The 21,128-nt window shown below is 47.1% G+C and overlaps 1 pseudogene; it reads left to right on the top strand.

Moving 5' to 3' along the window:
• Nucleotides 1-8,273: 8,273 nt before the first annotated feature.
• Nucleotides 8,274-19,892, top strand: LOC127927127 (tripartite motif-containing protein 16-like; annotated as a pseudogene).
• Nucleotides 19,893-21,128: the final 1,236 nt, after the last annotated feature.

The raw sequence follows: 21,128 nt of genomic DNA, 5'->3' as shown, positions 1-21,128 counted from the left end.
GATCGAGGAATGATGAACAGAGCAAAGTACAGAGAGATCCTTGATGAAAACCTGCTCCAGAGGGCTCAGGACCTCAGAATGGGGTGAAGGTTCACCTTCCAACAGGAAATGACCCTAAGCACACAGCCAAGACAATGCTGGAGTGGCTTCGGTACAAGTCTCTGAATATCATTGAGAGGCCCAGCCAGAGCCCGGACTTGAACCCGATCTAACGATCCACTGAATCCTCAGAATTGAGTCATGTTGGGGATTGATGATCTTTGACATCGTTCAGTTCTTTCTCTGACGGGTCTGAGTTTGTGTGAGAGGCGTGTTTTTCTTTCAGAGTTTGTGATGATTTGTTGTGGTAGAAGGTTCCTGTTGTCAGACTGGAGGAAATGACTGTTGGGTTCTTCTCTTAATCAGGGGTCAGAGGTTGAGGGTTTAGTGTGCTGATGTGTAGTTGTTGTATCATGGTTTCAGATTAAAATGTCCTGTTGCTGGGTAAAGTTCATGATGACGTTGAACACATCTTTATCAAGGGTGCCAATACTTCTGGACCTAACTGCACACTGTAGTGGTGGGGCAGCATGCATCACATGTCTCCATGACCCTGTGGGCTGAACCCTCAATGCTGCAGAGGCCCTATGCTCCTCTAGGAGGCTGCTGAGGCCCTATGCTCCTCTATGAGGTTGTTAAGGCCCTATGTTCCTCTAGGAGGTGTTGAGGCCCTATGCTCCTCTAGGGGCTACTGAGGCCCTATGCTCCTCTATGAGGTTGTTGTGGTCCTATGCTCCTCTAGGAGGTTGTTGAGGCCCTATGCTCCTCTAGGAGGTTGTTGAGGCCCTATGCTCCTCTAGGAGGTTGTTGAGGTCCTATGCTCCTCTATGAGGTTGTTGTGGTCCTATGCTCCTCTAGGAGGTTGTTGAGGCCCTATGCTCCTCTAGGGGGCTACTGAGGCCCTATGCTCCTCTAGGAGGTTGTTGAGGTCCTATGCTCCTCTAGGAGGTTGTTGAGGTCCTATGCTCCTCTAGGAGGTTGTTGAGGTCCTATGCTCCTCTAGGAGGTTGTTGAGGTCCTATGCTCCTCTAGGAGGTTGTTGAGGTCCTATGCTCCTCTAGGAGGTTGTTGAGGTCCTCTGCACCTCTAGGAGGTTGTTGAGGTCCTATGCTCCTCTAGGAGGTTGTTGTGGTCCTATGCTCCTCTAGGTTGTTGAGGTCCTATGCTCCTCTAGGAGGTTGTTGTGGTCCTATGCTCCTCTAGGAGGTTGTTGAGGTCCTATGCTCCTCTAGGAGGTTGTTGAGGTCCTATGCTCCTCTAGGAGGTTGTTGAGGTCCTATGCTCCTCTAGGAGGTTGTTGTGGTCCTATGCTCCTCTGGGAGGTTGTTGTGGTCCTATGCTCCTCTGGGAGGTTGTTGTGGTCCTATGCTCCTCTAGGAGGTTGTTGAGGTCCTATGCTCCTCTAGGAGGTTGTTGAGGTCCTATGCTCCTCTAGGAGGTTGTTGTGGTCCTATGCTCCTCTAGGAGGTTGTTGTGGTCCTATGCTCCTCTAGGAGGTTGTTGAGGTCCTATGCTCCTCTAGGAGGTTGTTGAGGTCCTATGCTCCTCTAGGAGGTTGTTGTGGTCCTATGCTCCTCTAGGAGGTTGTTGAGGTCCTATGCTCCTCTAGGAGGTTGTTGAGGTCCTATGCTCCTCTAGGAGGTTGTTGAGGTCCTATGCTCCTCTAGGAGGTTGTTGTGGTCCTATGCTCCTCTAGGAGGTTGTTGTGGTCCTATGCTCCTCTAGAGGTTGTTGTGGTCCTATGCTCCTCTAGGAGGTTGTTGAGGTCCTATGCTCCTCTAGGAGGTTGTTGAGGTCCTATGCTCCTCTAGGAGGTTGTTGTGGTCTAGGAGGTTGTTGTGGTCTATGCTCCTCTAGGAGGTTGTTGAGGTCCTATGCTCCTCTAGGAGGTTGTTGTGGTCCTATGCTCCTCTAGGAGGTTGTTGTGGTCCTATGCTCCTCTAGGAGGTTGTTGTGGTCCTATGCTCCTCTAGGAGGTTGTTGAGGTCCTATGCTCCTCTAGGTTGGCTGTTGAGGTCCTATGCTCCTCTCCTATGCTCCTCTAGGAGGTTGTTGTGGTCCTATGCTCCTCTAGGAGGTTGTTGTGGTCCTATGCTCCTCTAGGAGGTTGTTGAGGTCCTATGCTCCTCTAGGAGGTTGTTGAGGTCCTATGCTCCTCTAGGAGGTTGTTGTGGTCCTATGCTCCTCTAGGAGGTTGTTGAGGTCCTATGCTCCTCTAGGAGGTTGTTGTGGTCCTATGCTCCTCTAGGAGGTTGTTGTGGTCCTATGCTCCTCTAGGAGGTTGTTGTGGTCCTATGCTCCTCTAGGAGGTTGTTGTGGTCCTATGCTCCTCTAGGAGGTTGTTGTGGTCCTATGCTCCTCTAGGAGGTTGTTGTGGTCCTATGCTCCTCTAGGAGGTTGTTGTGGTCCTATGCTCCTCTAGGAGGTTGTTGTGGTCCTTTGCTCCTCTAGGAGGTTGTTGTGGTCCTATGCTCCTCTAGGAGGTTGTTGTGGTCCTATGCTCCTCTAGGAGGTTGTTGTGGTCCTATGCTACTCTAGTAACTAAAAGAGAAGTCATATGTCACCACCAACCAATATGACTTCATACATCTCCAGCTTATTGAAATTACAGCCTGAAAACTCAGTGTCTTTTTTCCCTTCATGTTCCTGTACTCACTCAGGTTGTACCACTGATATAAAAAGCATTTGACACAACTGTTGTGTTAAATGGGTTGTACAACCCGAGAGGGTCGGTGGACAATATGTGTTTGATTTCAGGTTGAAGTTGTCCTCCATCCAGCCCTCCTCTAGAGGGGAGTGAGGAGAATGATATCAACTCATGTGTTTCCAGGTTACTTCAGTATGATCTTATGAACCAATCTGAAGTCAGATGGGGCTTCTACATGAAACAGGCCATTTCATTGATAGGACCGTGGGAAAGGTGGGTCTCCATCAACCATGTCAGAAACTGATTGACATCATAAACCATATGAACAAGTGTGTGAACATATTCATATTCAGTATGGAAAAGTACCTGATTAAATAAAACACATTTTATGAAACCCATGAGATATATATTTATCCTTCAAAGAGCGACTACTTTGTGAGGTTTCAACCAACCTTTCGTTGGTGTCTCCATGTTCTCAGAAAGGGGGACATTGGTGAATCTGAATAGATAAGACCTGACAAAATACTACCTCTATATCCTGTGTTCTACATCCTGGGTATTACTGTCATCACCACAGCAGATAGATAACTGTGTTCTACATCCTGGGTATTACTGTCATCACCACAGCAGCTAGATAACTGTGTTCTACATCCTGGGTATTACTGTCATCACCACAGCAGATAGATAACTGTGTTCTACATCCTGGGTATTACTGTCATCACCACAGCAGCTAGATAACTGGTGATCTAAGACTCCAAGCCAAACATACTGCAAGCCAACCATTTTGAATTGCAGGTTTATTCATAGGGTCCCAGTCATCATGTGATTCCCTAATGGATTCCAATGAAAACCTTGTAGACTGATATAGGACACTTTTATCCAAAGGTGAATGTCTTTAAACTGCATTGTTCTCATGATGTATGTGTAGCAGTGTGATGTTGTTCCACTAGATTACGCACCAAGTTGCACACAAGGACCAGTTCAAATAGGTCAAGAGGGGATGTTAATAGTTTGATAATAATAATAATAATAATTCAGTGTGTTTTTTATTTAATTACAGCTGCATAGATAATGTTATGTTTTGGTGTACAAACACTTTTTCATATCTATATAATAAATACACTTGATTGTAAAAGTGTTGTATATTTTGGTTTGGTCCATCGCGGGTTTCTGTATTTCTGTTCACCCTTATTGTTCTCTCTTGCCTGACCTTTGTTGGATTCTGTATTTTACATTATAACCATTAGATATATATGATTAAATATTATCTGATGTTGGTTGTGTGAGGTGTCTGCATTTGTGCACTGGAGCATCATTATGAGATTAAACAACTGCTTGCTACTTGCCTGTTTGTGTGTGACAAGAACTGAGTAACATGGTGTGATCTGCATGTTGCAAAACTGTAGATAACAGCCCAGCAGATGCTTTGTCCTTGTGTTTGTATTTAACAATATTGAGCACATGGTGTGACTTGCTGTATCTTACAAAGTTGTGATAGGGAGGGGTGGTCATCACGAGGTTTAACTGAGATGGAAAATACTGAACAACACAATAGCAGGAACTGAGCAACTGTTCTAACTAGCTGCGATACGAGAACAGTAAGGATCTATACATCGAGGAGGGAGGAAGAAGCGCCAAGAGGCGGGGACCTGCCTGAGTGCCTGGGATAGGCTGGGCAAGTTTAAACCACGCCCAGTCTCTACTGTGATAGGCCAACAGACGGGTTGGAACTATGTCTATCATAATGTGTATAAGAACACTGTCTACGTACATCCTGTCAGTTCTCTGTTCTGCCCTGCGTGGTATTACAATGAGCCCGTATATACGAAAGTTGCATTTGCCATTTATTACTTAGCTAATAAAAAATACATAGTATAAAATCGGTGACTCATTGTTATATTTATCCTGATACCAGATTCGAATTTACGCAACTCTAACACCTTCATCTAGGAACGTATGTTGTCCTTGGCTCCGCAATTTTTCAACATAAAACCGTGGTAATGTTACACAATGTGCTGTTATGCAACCATACGTTTGTTACAATGTGGACAAGATAAAGATTTATGTTAACAAGTTTCACCAAGCTCGCTAACTAGGGTACCTATTGTAGCTTGTGGGAACCAGGGACAGTGTTTGAGTGAGTTTCCATGTGCTCGCGCTGTGGTGAAATCCTGCACGGAGCCTTCACGTGCGCTGCACTGTGAGAGCGCATCAGCAGTAAGGAAGGAGGAAATAAACACAGCTGTTTCAGCTCTCTGGAGAGGAGCTCTTGGTTGGCGCGACAGTTTGACTGTGTGTGCTATGCTGCAGAAGTTTGGTTTATTTTCAGCGTGTAGTTTATAAAGTATTTAACTCAATCATCGGTGTGACAGCTCTAGGTCGTGGTTGTTATCGTTTGGCACCGCGCCGGTTATGGTTCTCATGGATTAGTAGCAACATTGTTGCGATGCTTTGACATACAAACCATCGGACGGTCAGACAGGACACCGGCACGCCTTTGTTGTGTCTATGAACACCCCCACATTCATACCCTCTGCTCTCATCCACTGGAACATAATACATGTTACTGCAAATCCTCTGATGATGACTGGGTTCTTTCTTGTATGAAGTTACTGTTCACTTGCTCTGACATTATTATTGTATGAGGTATTCTTGGTTACTCCTGTGCTGTGATGTGGGTTTTATAGGGTGTGTATTCTCTTCTCTCTCCACTGGCTATCTGGTAAACAGGCTACACTCTAGGCAGTCTCTTCTGCTGATGTGTGTGTGTGCCTGGTAGTGGTACTCTCTCTATTCTACTCTTCTCCTTTCGGCAGGGTTAATACCTGCCTGTAGCCCCAACAAAATCTTTATCTTTACCCCTCTAATAAATACTGCTACAATATGTATATACTGTATTCTAGTCAAGGCCTGTCCCATTTAACTACCACTGTCCACTTCATGTGTATATACTGTATTCTAGTCAAGGCCTGTCCTATATAACTACTACTGTCTACTTCATATGTATATACTGTATTCTAGTCAAGGCCTGTCCTATAGAACTACTACTGTCCACTTCATATGTATATACTGTATTCTAGTCAAGGCCTGTCCTATTTAACTACTACTGTCCACTTCATATGTATATACTGTATTCTAGTCAAGGCCTGTCCTATTTAACTACTACTGTACATATACTATTCTTCAGATATACTGCAGATGTACTCCAAATTGTCTATGCATCACATCACAGTAAACAGTATATATATCTATATCTATCAATGCTTGTCCTAATATTTTCTTTTACTTTTTAGATTTGCCCTCTGAGAGCCAGGAACACAAGCATTGTTAGATATTACTGCCCTGTTGGAGCTAGAAACACAAGCATTGTTAGATATTACTGCCCTGTTGGAGCTAGAAACACAAGCATTGTTAGATATTACTGCCCTGTTGGAGCCAGGAACACAAGCATTGTTAGATATTACTGCACTGTTGGAGCCAGGAACACAAGCATTGTTAGATATTACTGCCCTGTTGGAGCTAGAAACACAAGCATTGTTAGATATTACTGCCCTGTTGGAGCCAGGAACACAAGCATTGTTAGATATTACTGCCCTGTTGGAGCTAGAAACACAAGCATTGTTAGATATTACTGTTAGTTGGAGCCAGGAACACAAGCATTGTTAGATATTACTGCACTGTTGGAGCTAGAAACACAAGGTTAGACTGCCCTGTTGGAGCCAGGAACACAAGCATTGTTAGATATTACTGCCCTGTTGGAGCTAGAAACACAAGCATTGTTAGATATTACTGCCTGTTGGAGCTAGAAACACAAGCATTGTTAGATATTACTGCCTGTTGGAGCTAGAAACACAAGCATTGTTAGATATTACTGCCCTGTTGGAGCTAGAAACACAAGCATTGTTAGATATTACTGCCCTGTTGGAGCTACACAAGCATTGTTAGATATTACTGCACTGTTGGAGCTAGAAACACAAGCATTGTTAGATATTACTGCACTGTTGGAGCCAGGAACACAAGCATTGTTAGATATTACTGCACTGTTGGAGCCAGGAACACAAGCATTGTTAGATATTACTGCCCTGTTGGAGCCAGGAACACAAGCATTGTTAGATATTACTGCCCTGTTGGATATTACTGCCACAAGGAACACAAGCACAAGCATTGTTAGATATTACTGCCCTGTTGGAGCCAGGAACACAAGCATTGTTAGATATTACTGTTTGGACTTGTTGGAGCTAGAAACACAAGCATTGTTAGATATTACTGCACTACTTGTTAGATATTACTGCACTGTTGGAGCTAGAAACACAAGCATTGTTAGATATTACTGCCCTGTTGGAGCTAGAAACACAAGCATTGTTAGATATTACTGCCCTGTTGGAGCCAGGAACACAAGCATTGTTAGATATTACTGCACTGTTGGAGCTAGAAACACAAGCATTGTTAGATATTGTTAGATATTACTGCACTGTTGGAGCCAGCACAAACTGCACTGTTGGAGCTAGAAACACAAGCATTGTTAGATATTACTGCCCTGTTGGAGCTAGAAACACAAGCATTGTTAGATATTACTGCACTGTTGGAGCCTGTTGGAGGAACACAAGCATTGTTAGATATTACTGCACTGTTGGAGCTAGAAACACAAGCATTGTTAGATATTACTGCACTGTTGGAGCCAGGAACACAAGCATTTTAGATATTACTGCACTGTTGGAGCTAGAAACACAAGCATTGTTAGATATTACTGCCCTGTTGGAGCTACACAAGCATTGTTAGAATTACTGCCTGTTGAGCCAGAAACACAAGCATTAATATTACTGTATTTTTGAAAGTGAAATTCTCAAGCATTGTTAGATATTACTGCCCTGTTGGAGCCAGGAACACAAGCATTGTTAGATATTACTGCACTGTTGGAGCTAGAGATTGTTACTGCACCTGTTGGTAGAAACACAAGCATTGTTAGATATTACTGCACTGTTGGAGCCAGGGAACACAAGCATTTCACATAACATTGATAAATACATGAATGCGACCAATACAATTAAATTTGTATTTTTGAAAGTGATAATTCTCAATCCGTGTTGTGTCTTGTCTAAGAACAGTCCTTATCTGTGGTACTGTATATTAACTATATACCACACCTCCTCAGTCCTTATCTGTGGTACTGTATATACCACACCTAATCTGTGGTACTGTATATTAACTATATACCACACCTCCTCAGTCCTTATCTGTGGTACTGTATATTAACTATATACCACACCTCCTCAGGCCTTATTGATTAATTACAACACATAGGTGTATTATGAGGCATTATAAAAGTCATTAAAATAATGATACATACGTACTTCATTGAAACTGTTACCCTTCATATATTCTAACAACTCACATTTTAAGATTCATTATGTCATTTGTTCCATGTTAAGGGCTCTAACCTTGGAACAAAACTATTTGTCTCCCTCTTGCTGTTGCATGCAGTTCCTCTCTCTCTTCCTCCATTCCTCTAACCCCTCCCTCCCTCTAACCCCACCCCTCTGGCAGAACCAGGAAGTCCCTCCCCTTCCCACAAACTCTCTTCTGAGGAAACGAAACTGATCTGAGTCTCTCTGTCGTCTGTCTGTGTGAGAGTGAACAACCGTCCAAATGGCTCAGCAAGGAGTTCTGCTGGACCAGGACCAGTTCTGTTGTTCTGTCTGTCTGGATCTACTGAAGGAGCCGGTCACTATTCCCTGTGGACACAGTTACTGTAGGAGCTGTATTGAGGGCTGCTGGGATCAGGATGTCCTGAAAGGGGTCTATAGCTGTCCTCAGTGCAGAGAGACCTTCACTACAAGGCCTATGCTGATGAAAAATAACATGTTGGCTGAGATGGTGGAGAAACTGAAGAAGACAGGACTCCAGGCTGCTCCCCTCCTGCTCTGTGCTATGCTGGACCTGGAGATGTGGTGTGTGATTTCTGCACTGGGACCAGAAAGCAGAAAGCCCTCATGTCCTGTCTGGTATGTCTGGCCTCTTACTGTGAGACTCACCTCCAACCTCACTATGAATTTCCTGCTTTGAAAAAGCACAAGCTGGTCAAAGCCACCGCACAACTACAGGAGAAGATCTGCTCTCATCATGACAAACTGCTGGAGGTTTACTGTCGTACCGATCAGCAGTGTATCTGTTATCTGTGTACAATGGATGAACATAAAGGCCATGATACAGTGTCAGCTGCAGCAGAGAGGACTGAGAAACAGGTAAGACCAGAACAACTTGTTGGTGACTGTCTGATAAACAAAGAATTAAAGATACAGTAGGAACTAAATCTGTTTGAATAGGAGGTCATTCAAATGAAATGGATCCACAAATATGAACACAAATCTTGAGTATATAGATATGTTGACCCAGATTCTCCAAATGTATCACCATTTTCTAAAGTCAAACACTATTATCATTCTGAATGGCCTTTATTGAGTCCAAAGTTCAGTCTCAGGCCCTTGATACATGTAGGCCTACCATAAAAACTATAATCATTCACATAGCAACATAATATCATGTTGTAAAGGGACTTCCTCAGGATTGTAGACCTTCCTCTCTATGGGTCTATGTCACATTACTATACTATTGATCTACTGGACTAATAAAGCTTGATAGCTCATTGAAGAGTGATTCTCCACAGAGGCAGCTGGGGATGAGTCAGCAGAAGGTCCAGCAGAGATTCCAGGAGAGAGAGAAGGAGCTGAAGGAGCTCCAACAAGCTGTGGAGTCTTTCAAGGTGAGTATTGTTGACCAGAGGAGACACACCATTTCACTTCTCTCTCCAGTCAGAGAGAGAGAGAGAGGGGCCCCTATCCAATCCCACTGACCCCACTGTTGGGAACAGGCTGTCTGGACCCCTTTCAGAGAATAGACTGGTTCATGTAACCGACTGGGCTGCCTCATCACATAACCATGAGTAACCATGACTGACTCATGTCCCCTATACATTAAAATGGAACTGTCTCTCTCTCAATTGAATTAAATTCATAGGGCTTTATTGGCATGGAAATATGTTTACATTGCCAAAGCAAGTGAAATAGACAATAAACAAAAGTGAAATAAACAATCAGAAATTAACAGTAAATATTACACACACAAAAGTTTCAAATGTTATAATTCAAGTGCAAACAGACTGAGTTCTGGAGGTGAAATGGAAATGAATGAGGGAGAGTTCAGTGAGGTAGAAGGTGTGGAGAAGAGTTCAGAACCAGAGAAGTTTATTTGAAGTGTATTATTATTTAAATTATGTTTACATTGCCAAAGCAAGTGTAATAGACAATAAACAGAAGTTAAATAAACTATCAGAAATTAACTATAAACATTACACTTGGAAGGGATTTGGGGATGGGGAGGGTCTATTAGAAGTTAGTAGGACTCTTTCTATTTTCTCAGAAGTACTGAGTTAGGTAGGAGGATTTAGAGGTGTAAACCGTGATTGAACACACTCCAGCACAGTAGGTGGCGCCATGCACCTTTAACGTTGGTTTGAGGACCTCCATTATATCATAGAAGAAGAAGTTGGTCTGTGAGGGTTTTGTTGTTCCTGAGGAGAGCTACTATTCTTTTCTCTTTGGTTTTCAAGTATTTTCAGAATGTATTAAAGCCAAAGCTAAAGCTTCCCTAAACAATTCAATATATCAGTCAATATATTTTCTCTGTGATTTATTTTCTCTCCGTCAACCGTTCCATCGCATCTTAACCGTCTTACCGGGCGGGCACTAGGACCCGGGGGAGGCTGCTGCTGCAGAGGCTGCTGCACCGCTCGTGACTGTCAGTCCTCCTTGTAGCTCATTGGTTAAGCTGTGGCTCGAGCCTGTTAACAGTTAACGGACAGGAAACGGCTCTGACAGGACACATTCATGTCGAGGCAGTGATGTGAATGTGTGTTAAGTTACAATAGAGAGAGAGACTTTTCACTACTATAGACTTTGGTCATAATCAAAGCTTTGTTAACCAATAGGTTTTTATGTGAGGCTGCCTGTAAGTTACAGTGTAACAGACGTTACTAACGGTAACGGTGTCTTTTAAATTCGACATAAGTTATGTGGCGATGATATCTAGTTAACGTTGTATTTAATGTAGTGTAATGACCTGACTAGATCATAAAGGAACAATTGTCCAGACAGAGGATTGAGTTACGAATTGACGGTTTATTACCAACTTTACACCGGCTACTGTTTGGCCTTCGCTCACGCCAAATCAATGAAAGATTCCCCACAAGCCAATCGGGACCTTCTCTTGTGAAGCCCAGACGGAAGAGAGAGAACAAAGGCTGAACCTTAACTTCCAATGCCCCGCCCCCTCCACGCCACTCCGCCAACCACCAGGACGCCCGGCATCAGAACATCCCAGGCATTCCTGTGATTGGCAGATAGCAGGTTGATTGGCATGTCGGACCCCGCGAACACTGGGAACTGGTAAGTAGAACACAACCAGCTACTAGCCGAACACAGAGTTAACGTTGTATTTAATGTAGTTTTACTATCTGTACCAGGCTATAAATGACTCAGATAATATCTAGTTAACGTTGTATTTAATGTAGTTTTTGACGTACCAGGCTATAAATGACGATAATATCTAGTTAACGTTGTATTTAATGTAGTTTTACTATCTGTACCAGGCTATAAATGACACAGATAATATCTAGTTAACGTTGTATTTAATGTGACTATCTGTACCAGGCTTAAATCTAATATCTAGCTTTCCATGACACAGATAGAGTTTTTTAATGGTAAAAAACATTACATTTGATTATTTTGACACAGATAATATCAGTTAACGTTGTATTTAATGTATTTTACTATCTGGCTGCAAAGAGTTTTTGGTAAAAAACATTACATTTGGAAAAAAAATTCTTAGTTTATCTTTGTCAGACATGAGATGACACAAACACACAGAGACAGTGTTGTGGCAAAGCTACCAGGAAACTATCAATCATGGGAACATTGCTCAGATTTGAACATCTGACCATGCTGGTGATATTGCAGAGAGAAGGGAGTATCTGAGGAGAATTGTTGTGGTCACATCAATGTTAGGAAGACAGGGACTCTCTTTCCGTGCCAATGATGAATCTAGTGAAAGCACAAATAGAGGGAACTCTCAATAGTAAAACTAAAATAAAACTCAAACAACTTCCTAGATACATCCTGAATGATGATATATATATATATATATATATATATATATATATATATATATATATATATATATATATATATATATATATATATATATATATGATATACCAAGAGGTGTTCTGTACCTGTCTGTCCAGGAGGGAGGAGAGTAGAGCAGGACCAAGAGGTGTTCTGTACCTGTCTGTCCAGGAGGGAGGAGAGTAGAGAAGGACCAAGAGGTGTTCTGTACCTGTCTGTACAGGAGGGAGGAGAGTAGAGCAGGACCAAGAGGTGTTCTGTACCTGTCTGTCCAGGAGGGAGGAGAGTAGAGAAGGACCAAGAGGTGTTCTGTACCTGTCTGTACAGGAGGGAGGAGAGTAGAGCAGGACCAAGAGGTGTTCTGTACCTGTCTGTCCAGGAGGGAGGAGAGTAGAGCAGGACCAAGAGGTGTTCTGTACCTGTCTGTCCAGGAGGGAGGAGAGTAGAGCAGGGCCAAGACGTGTTCTGGGGGGACAAGTCCTGGTGGACCTGGAGAGCAGGGTGGCAGAGTTCTGACTCAATGAGGTGCAGAGAGGCTATTGAACCTACTGTCTCTCTCTCTCTCACTCTGTCTGTTCCTCTCCCTCTTTCTCTCTCTCACCAGAGTTATCAGTCTCTCTGTCTCTCTCAATTCAATTCAAGAAGTTTCAAAACAATAAAGACATTACAAATGTCATATTATATATATATATATATACAGTGTTTTAACAATGTACAAATGGTTAAGGACACAAGATAAAATAAATAAGCATAAATATGGGTTGTATTTATAATGGTGTGTGTTCTTCACTGGTTGCCCTTTTCTCGTGGCAACAGGTCACACATCTTGCTGCTGTGATGGCACACTGTGGAATTTCACCCAGTAGATATGGGAGTTTATCAAAATTGGATTTGGTCAGGTATTCTGCCGCTGTGTACTCTCTGTTTAGGACCAAATAGTATTCTACTTTGCTCTGTTTTTTTTTTTATTAATTCTTTCCAATGTGTCAAGTAATTATCTTTTTGTTTTCTCATGATTTGGTTGGGTCTAATTGTGCTGCTGTCCTGGGGCTCTGTAGTGTATGTTTGTGTTTGTGAACAGAGCCCCAGGACCAGCTTGCTTAGGGGACTCTTCTCCAGGTTAATCTCTCTGTAGGTGATGGATTTGTTAAGGAAGGTTTGGGAATCGCTTCCTTTTAGGTGGTTGTAGAATTTAACGGCTCTTTTCTGGATCTTGATAATTAGTGGGTATCGGCCTAATTCTGCTCTGCTCTCTCTCTCTGCTCTCTCTCTCTGCTCTCTCTCTCTGCTCTCTCTGTCTGTCTGTCTGTCTGTCTGTCTGTCTGTCTGTCTGTCTGTCTGTCTGTCTGTCTGTCTGTCTGTCTGTCTGTCGCTGTCTGTCTGGCTGGCTGGCTGGCTGGCTGGCTGTCGCTGGCTGGCTGTCGCTCTCCAGCGCTCTGCACAGTCAGCAGTGGAGGACAGTGATCAGATCTTTACTGAGCTGATCCGCTCCATTGAGAGAAGGAGCTCTGAGGTGAAGGAGCTGATCAGAGCCCAAGAGAAGGCTCAAGTGAGTCAAGCTGAAGGACTCCTGGAGCAACTGAAGCAGGAGATAGCTGAGCTGAGGAAGAGAAGCACTGAGCTGGAGCAGCTCTCACACACAGAGGATCACATCCATTTCCTCCAGGTAACTAAACTGTCTTGTTACATATGATATGAAATTAACTTCATGTGAAACTATTCATCTCAATCATTATGTTGTCCTGTCTCTCTCTCTGTCTCTCTCTGTCTCTCTGTCTGTCTGTCTGTCTCTCTCTCTGTCTCTCTCTCTCTCTGTCTCTCTCTCTCTGTCTCTGTCTCTGTCTGTCTGTCTGTCTGTCTGTCTCTGTCTGTCTGTCTGTCTGTCTCTCTCTCTGTCTCTCTGTCTGTCTGTCTGTCTGTCTGTCTGTCTGTCTCTCTGTCCCTGTCTGTCTGTCTGTCTGTTTCTCTCTCTGTCCCTCTCTGTCTGTCTGTCTGTCCCTTTCTCTCTGTCCGTCCCTGTCACTCCCTCTCTCTCTCTCTGTCCGTCCGTCCCTCTCTCTCTGTCCGTCCGTCCCTCTCTCTCTGTCCGTCCCTCTCTCTCTGTCCGTCCGTCCCTCTCTCTCTGTCCGTCCGTCCCTCTCTCTCTGTCCGTCCGTCCCTCTCTCTCTGTCCGTCCGTACCTCTCTCTCTGTCCGTCCGTACCTCTCTCTCTGTCCGTCCGTACCTCTCTCTCTGTCCGTCCGTACCTCTCTCTCTGTCCGTCCGTACCTCTCTCTCTCTGTCCGTCCGTACCTCTCTCTCTCTGTCCGTCCGTACCTCTCTCTCTGTCCGTCCGTACCTCTCTCTCTCTGTCCGTCCGTACCTCTCTCTCTGTCCGTCCGTACCTCTCTCTCTGTCCGTCCGTACCTCTCTCTCTGTCCGTCCGTCCTCTCTCTCTGTCCGTCCGTCCCCCTCTCTCTCTGTCCGTCCGTCCCTCTCTCTCTGTCCGTCCGTCCGTCCCTCTCTCTCTGTCCGTCCGTCCCTCTCTCTCTGTCCATCTCTCTCTCTGTTCGTCCGTCCCTCTCTCTCTCTCTGTTCGTCCGTCCCTCTCTCTCTGTCTGTCTGTCCGTCCGTCCCTCTCTCTCTGTCTGTCCGTCCCTCTCTCTCTGTCTCTGTCCCTCTCTCTCTGTCCGTCCGTCCCTCTCTCTCTGTCCGTCCGTCCCTCTCTCTCTGTCCGTCCCTCTCTCTCTGTCCGTCCCTCTCTCTCTGTCCGTCCCTCTCTCTCTCTCTGTCCGTCCGTCCCTCTCTCTCTGTCCATCTCTCTCTCTCTCTGTCCGTCCCTCTCTCTCTCTCTCTCTGTCCCTCTCTCTCTCTCTGTCTGTCCGTCCCTCTCTCTCTCTCTGTCCGTCCGTCCCTCTCTCTCTGTCCGTCCGTCCCTCTCTCTCTGTCCGTCCGTCCCTCTCTCTCTGTCCGTCCGTCCCTCTCTCTCTGTCCGTCCGTCCCTCTCTCTCTGTCCGTCCGTCCCTCTCTCTCTGTCCGTCCGTCCCTCTCTCTCTGTCTGTCCGTCCGTCCCTCTCTCTCTGTCTGTCCCGTCCCTCTCTCTCTGTCCGTCCGTCCCTCTCTCTCTGTCCGTCCGTCCCTCTCTCTCTGTCCGTCCGTCCCTCTCTCTCTGTCCGTCCCCCTCTCTCTCTGTCCGTCCGTCCCTCTCTCTCTGTCCGTCCGTCCCTCTCTCTCTGTCCGTCCGTCCCTCTCTCTCTGTCCGTCCGTCCCTCTCTCTCTGTCCGTCCGTCCCTCTCTCTCTGTCCGTCCGTCCCTCTCTCTCTGTCCGTCCGTCCCTCTCTCTCTGTCCGTCCGTCCCCTCTCTCTCTGTCCGTCCGTCCCTCTCTCTCTGTCCGTCCGTCCCTCTCTCTCTGTCCGTCCGTCCGTCCCTCTCTCTCTGTCCGTCCGTCCGTCCCTCTCTCTCTGTCCGTCCGTCCGTCCCTCTCTCTCTGTCCGTCCGTCCCTCTCTCTCTGTCCGTCCGTCCCTCTCTCTCTGTCCGTCCGTCCCTCTCTCTCTGTCCGTCCCTCTCCCTCTCTCTCTCTCTGTCGTCCGTCCCTCTCTCTCTGTCCGTCCGTCCCTCTCTCTCTGTCCGTCCGTCCCTCTCTCTCTGTCCGTCCGTCCCTCTCTCTCTGTCCGTCCGTCCCTCTCTCTCTGTCCGTCCGTCCCTCTCTCTCTGTCCGTCCGTCCCTCTCTCTCTGTCTGTCCGTCCCTCTCTCTGTCTGTCTGTCCCTCTCTCTCTGTCCGTCCGTCCCTCTCTCTCTGTCCGTCCGTCCCTCTCTCTCTGTCCGTCCGTCCCTCTCTCTCTGTCCGTCCGTCCCTCTCTCTCTGTCCCGTCCCTCTCTCTCTGTCCGTCCGTCCCTCTCTCTCTGTCCGTCCGTCCCTCTCTCTCTGTCCGTCCGTCCCTCTCTCTCTGTCCGTCTGTCCCTCTCTCTCTGTCCGTCCGTCCCTCTCTCTCTGTCCGTCCGTCCCTCTCTCTCTGTCCGTCCGTCCCTCTCTCTCTGTCCGTCCGTCCCTCTCTCTCTGTCCGTCCGTCCGTCCCTCTCTCTCTGTCCGTCCGTCCCTCTCTCTCTGTCCGTCCGTCCCTCTCTCTCTGTCCGTCCGTCCCTCTCTCTCTGTCTCCCTCTCTCTCTGTCCGTCCGTCTCTCTCTGTCCGTCCGTCCCTCTCTCTCTGTCCGTCCCTCTCTCTCTGTCCGTCCCTCTCTCTCTGTCCGTCCCTCTCTCTCTGTCCGTCCCTCTCTCTCTGTCCGTCTGTCCCTCTCTCTCTGTCCGTCCCTCTCTCTCTGTCTCTGTCCGTCCGTCCCTCTCTCTCTGTTCGTCCGTCTCTCTCTCTCTCTCTCTCTCTCTGTCTCTCTCTCTGTCCGTCCGTCCGTCCCTCTCTCTGTCCGTCCGTCCCTCTCTCTCTGTCCGTCCGTCCCTCTCTCTCTGTCCGTCCGTCCCTCTCTCTCTGTCCGTCCCTCTCTCTCTGTCCGTCTCTCTCTCTCTGTCCGTCTCTCTCTCTCTCCGTCTCTCTCTCTCTGTCCGTCCGTCCCTCTCTCTCTCCTCTCTCTCTGTCTGTCCGTCCGTCCGTCCCTCTCTGTCCGTCCGTCCCTCTCTCTCTGTCCGTCCCTCCTCTCTGTCCCTCTCTCTCTGTCCGTCTGTCCCTCTCTCTCTGTCCGTCCCTCTCCTCTGTCTCTGTCCGTCCGTCCTCTCTCTCTGTCGGTCCGTCCCTCTCTCTGTCTGTCCCTCTCTCTCTGTCTGTCCGTCCCTCTCTCTGTCCCGTCCTCTCTCTCTCTGTCCGTCCGTCCCTCTCTCTCTGTCCGTCCGTCCCTCTCTCTCTGTCCGTCCGTCCCTCTCTCTCTGTCCGTCCGTCCCTCTCTCTCTGTCCGTCCGTCCCTCTCTCTCTGTCCGTCCGTCCCTCTCTCTCTGTCCGTCCCTGTCCCTCTCTCTGTCCGTCTGTCCCTCTCTCTCTGTCCGTCCGTCCGTCCCTCTCTCTCTCTCTGTCCGTCCGTCCCTCTCTCTCTCTGTCCGTCCGTCCCTCTCTCTCTGTCCGTCCGTCCCCTCTCTCTCTCTGTCCGTCCGTCCCTCTCTCTCTGTCCGTCCGTCCCTCTCTCTCTGTCCGTCCGTCCCTCTCTCTCTCTCTGTCCGTCCGTCCCTCTCTCTCTGTCCGTCCGTCCCTCTCTCTCTGTCTGTCCCTCTCTCTCTGTCTGTCTGTCCCTCTCTCTCTGTCTGTCTGTCCCTCTCTCTCTGTCTGTCTGTCCCTCTCTCTCTGTCTGTCCGTCCTCTCTCTCTCTGTCTGTCCGTCCCTCTCTCTCTGTCTGTCCGTCCGTCCCTCTCTCTGTCCGTCCGTCCCTCTCTCTCTGTCTGTCCGTCCGTCCCTCTCTCTCTGTCCGTCCGTCCCTCTCTCTCTGTCTGTCCGTCCCTCCCTCTCTCTCTGTCCGTCCGTCCCTCTCTCTCTGTCCGTCCGTCCCTCTCTCTCTGTCCGTCCGTCCCTCTCTCTCTCTGTCCGTCCGTCCCTCTCTCTCTCTGTCCGTCCGTCCTCTCTCTGTCCGTCCGTCCCTCTCTCTCTGTCCGTCCGTCCCTCTCTCTCTGTCCGTCCGTCCCTCTCTCTCTGTCCGTCCGTCCCTCTCTCTCTGTCCGTCCGTCCCTCTCTCTCTGTCCGTCCGTCCCTCTCTCTCTGTCCGTCCGTCCCTCTCTCTCTCTGTCCGTCCGTCCTCTCTCTCTCTGTCCGTCCGTCCCTCTCTCTCTCTGTCCGTCCGTCCCTCTCTCTCTCTGTCCGTCCGTCCCTCTCTCTCTGTCCGTCCCTCTCTCTCTCTCTGTCCGTCCGTCCCTCTCTCTCTGTCCGTCCGTCCCTCTCTCTCTGTCCGTCCGTCCCTCTCTCTCTGTCCGTCCGTCCCTCCCTCTCTCTCTGTCCGTCCGTCCCTCTCTCTCTGTCCGTCCGTCCCTCTCTCTCTGTCCGTCCGTTCGTCTCTCTCTCTCTGTCCGTCTCTCTCTCTCTCTCCGTCTCTCTCTCTGTTCGTCCGTCTCTCTCTCTCTCTCTCTCCTCTCTCTCTGTCCGTCCGTCCCTCTCTGTCCGTCCGTCCCTCTCTCTCTGTCCGTCCCTCTCTCTCTGTCCGTCCCTCTCTCTGTCCGTCCCTCTCTCTCTGTCCGTCCCTCTCTCTCTGTCCGTCCCTCTCTCTCTGTCCGTCTGTCCCTCTCTCTCTGTCCGTCCCTCTCTCTCTGTCTCTGTCCGTCCGTCCCTCTCTCTCTCTGTTCGTCCGTCTCTCTCTCTCTCTCTCTCTCTCTCTCTCTCTCTCTGTCCGTCTCTCTCTCTGTCCGTCTCTCTCTCTGTCCGTCCGTCCCTCTCAATCTGTCCGTCCGTCCCTCTCAATCTGTCCGTCCGTCCCTCTCTCTCTGTCCGTCCGTCCCTCTCTCTCTGTCCGTCCGTCCCTCTCTCTCTGTCCGTCCGTCCCTCTCTCAATCTGTCCGTCTCTCTCTCTGTCCCGTCTCTCTCTGTCCGTCTCTCTCTCTCCGTCTCTCTCTGTTCGTCCGTCTCTCTCTCTCTCTCTCTCTCTCTCTCTGTCCGTCCGTCCGTCCCTCTCTGTCCGTCCGTCCCTCTCTCTCTCTGTCCGTCTCTCTCTCTCTCTGTCCGTCTCTCTCTCTCTCCGTCTGTCCCTCTCTCTCTGTTCGTCCGTCTCTCTCTCTGTCCGTCCGTCCGTCCCTCTCTGTCCGTCCCTCTCTCTCTGTCCGTCCCTCTCTGTCCGTCTGTCCCTCTCTCTCTGTCCGTCCCTCTCTCTCTGTCTCTGTCCGTCCGTCCCTCTCTCTCTCTCTCTGTCCGTCTCTCTCTCTCTCTCTCTCTCTCTCTCTCCGTCCCTCTCAGAGGTATCAGTCTCTTTGTCTCTCTCTCTCTCTCCAGAGTTATCAGTCTCTCTCCAGTATCAGTGTATCTTCAGACTTACCCAGCATCGTTGTCCGTCCTCTTCAGTACTTTGGAGATGTGAGTAAGACTGTGTCTGAACTGAGAGAGAAACTAGAAGACTTCCTTAAAGGAGAATGGACCAAGATCTCCACTACAGGTGTGTTGAAAACAATAAGAACATCAACTTTAGACCATTGAAAGTTCCCTACTAGTCATATACATGTGGAATATGGTCTGATGATAACATTCCCTCTCTCTGTCAATGTGTTTGTGTGTCTGTAGTGAATATAGTGGATGTTGTACTGCCTCCAGAGCCCAAGACCAGAGAACAGTTGTTACAATGTGAGTCTCTTTATTGTGAAGTAACTAACAGTCTCTTTTTACTGACACTCCTAACAATCCCTCTAGAAATATATAGCAATAGTAGATCTAATCAAAGACCAGGTATCTATCTGACTCCTCATATTTCTCTGATTTGATCTCTGCTGTGCTCTAATCAAAGACAGGGTAGATACAGTATCTGACTTAACTTATTGTTCTGACTCCCCTCATTGGTCTCTGCTCTTCTCCCAGATTCCTGTCAGCTCACACTGGACCCAAACACAGCACACACACGCCTCTCTCTGTCTGAAGGGAACAGAAAGGTGACCTGTACACACCAAGTCCAACCATATCCTGACCATCCAGACAGATTCACCAACTGGTGTCAGGTTCTGTGTAGAGAGGGTCTGTCTGGACGCTGTTACTGGGAGGTGGAGTGGACTGGTGTTGTTGTTGTTATAGCAGTCTCATATAAAGACATCAGCAGAACAGAGGATGATGGTGTATTTGGAAACAAGAACAAGTCCTGGAGTTTAGATTACTATAGTGGTGGTTATTGTTTCAGACACAATAATGTTGTGACTAAAGTATCAGGCCCTCAGTCCTCCAGAGTAGGAGTGTACCTGGATCACAAGGCAGGTACTCTGTCCTTCTACAGTGTCTCTGACACAATGACCCTCCTTCACAGAGTCCAGACCACATTCACTCAGCCCCTCTATCCTGGGTTTGGTCTCTATGATTATAATGGTACTGCTGAGCTGGTTAAACTGTAAACTGATTTGTTATTAATTAAAATTTAATACAATGTTTTAATCTTGTACATTTCCATGAATCATGATGTCTGGTGTTGATGTATATTGGTTGTCATTCAGAACCATTGATATGTTTTCTCAGTCGGTTCTCTGTCTCTATGTAATTCTCCTCAGTATCATTGATCAGCTTGTTGGCTCGGTCCTAATTGATGTGTTCTCTGTCACCTGGAGCTGCATGGAAAATGGTCCTAGAACTAAAGGACAATTCAGGACTAGTCAGCCCACTACAAGCTGGTATCACTTACTTTCTACTCAACTATATGGTCTGGTTTCCCAGACACAGATTAATCCTAGTCCTGGACTAAACAGTATGTTCAATGTAGATGTCCAGGAAACCGGCCCTAAACGTGTCATCTTTCATCCTCCCATACTGCTCAGTCCAGCAACATTAAACCTGTCCAGCAGGTGGTGCTGTTGACCAAAAATAAAACCAGCAGATATCTTGACTTGCCACTCAGTATATCAGTAATGTTCAGAATAGTACTTTAATATCATTGGAGATTGATGGTCTTTTTAATCCACTATCCAGAGTCAGGAACAGATGAAGTTAGGTCTGCTACTGTTCAGTGATTAAATATGATTTATGGTGATGGGAAATAATAAAAAACACTCAACTTCATCTAGTAATAGTTTTCCTTTGTTATTTATTCCAAGGTGTGTCTTTAACTTGTAAATGTATTGTGTGGAGGTGAGCTAGTGGTGTGGCTGATAGAATAGAATAGAATGAAAAGGGAGGAGGGGAAGAAGAGGGGAGGAGTGAAGGGCTGTTCAAGAAACCAGATGAGGAAGAGGAAGATGTTCAGGGGAATTACTGTCTCTGTTCCAAATGGTTCCCTATTCCCTACGTAGTGCACTACGGTGCTTCTGACCAGGTCTAAAGTAGTGTTCTACGTAGGGAATAGGGTGTAGATTTATTACAATATCATGCTTTAGTGTTTAGCACAAAAATATATTCGAGCTCCATCCCCCCACTTCCTGTCTGTCATCCCCAAACAAAGTGGCATAGTTAAAGTGGCTAGTGATACATGTATTACATAAAGATGCAGTAGATGATATAGAGTACAGTATATACGTATACATATGAGATAAATAATGTAGGGTATGTAAACATTATATTAGGTAGCATTGTTTAAAGTGGCTAGTGATATATTTTACATCATTTCCCATCAATTCCCATTATTAAAGTGGCTGGAGTTGAGTCAGTGTGATTATTGGGAGAGAGGTAATGGTTGGACTC

Source organism: Oncorhynchus keta, unplaced genomic scaffold, assembly GCF_023373465.1.
Source record: "Oncorhynchus keta strain PuntledgeMale-10-30-2019 unplaced genomic scaffold, Oket_V2 Un_contig_954_pilon_pilon, whole genome shotgun sequence".
Taxonomy (NCBI): domain Eukaryota; kingdom Metazoa; phylum Chordata; class Actinopteri; order Salmoniformes; family Salmonidae; genus Oncorhynchus; species Oncorhynchus keta.
This window is presented reverse-complemented; position numbering and strand designations above follow the sequence as displayed.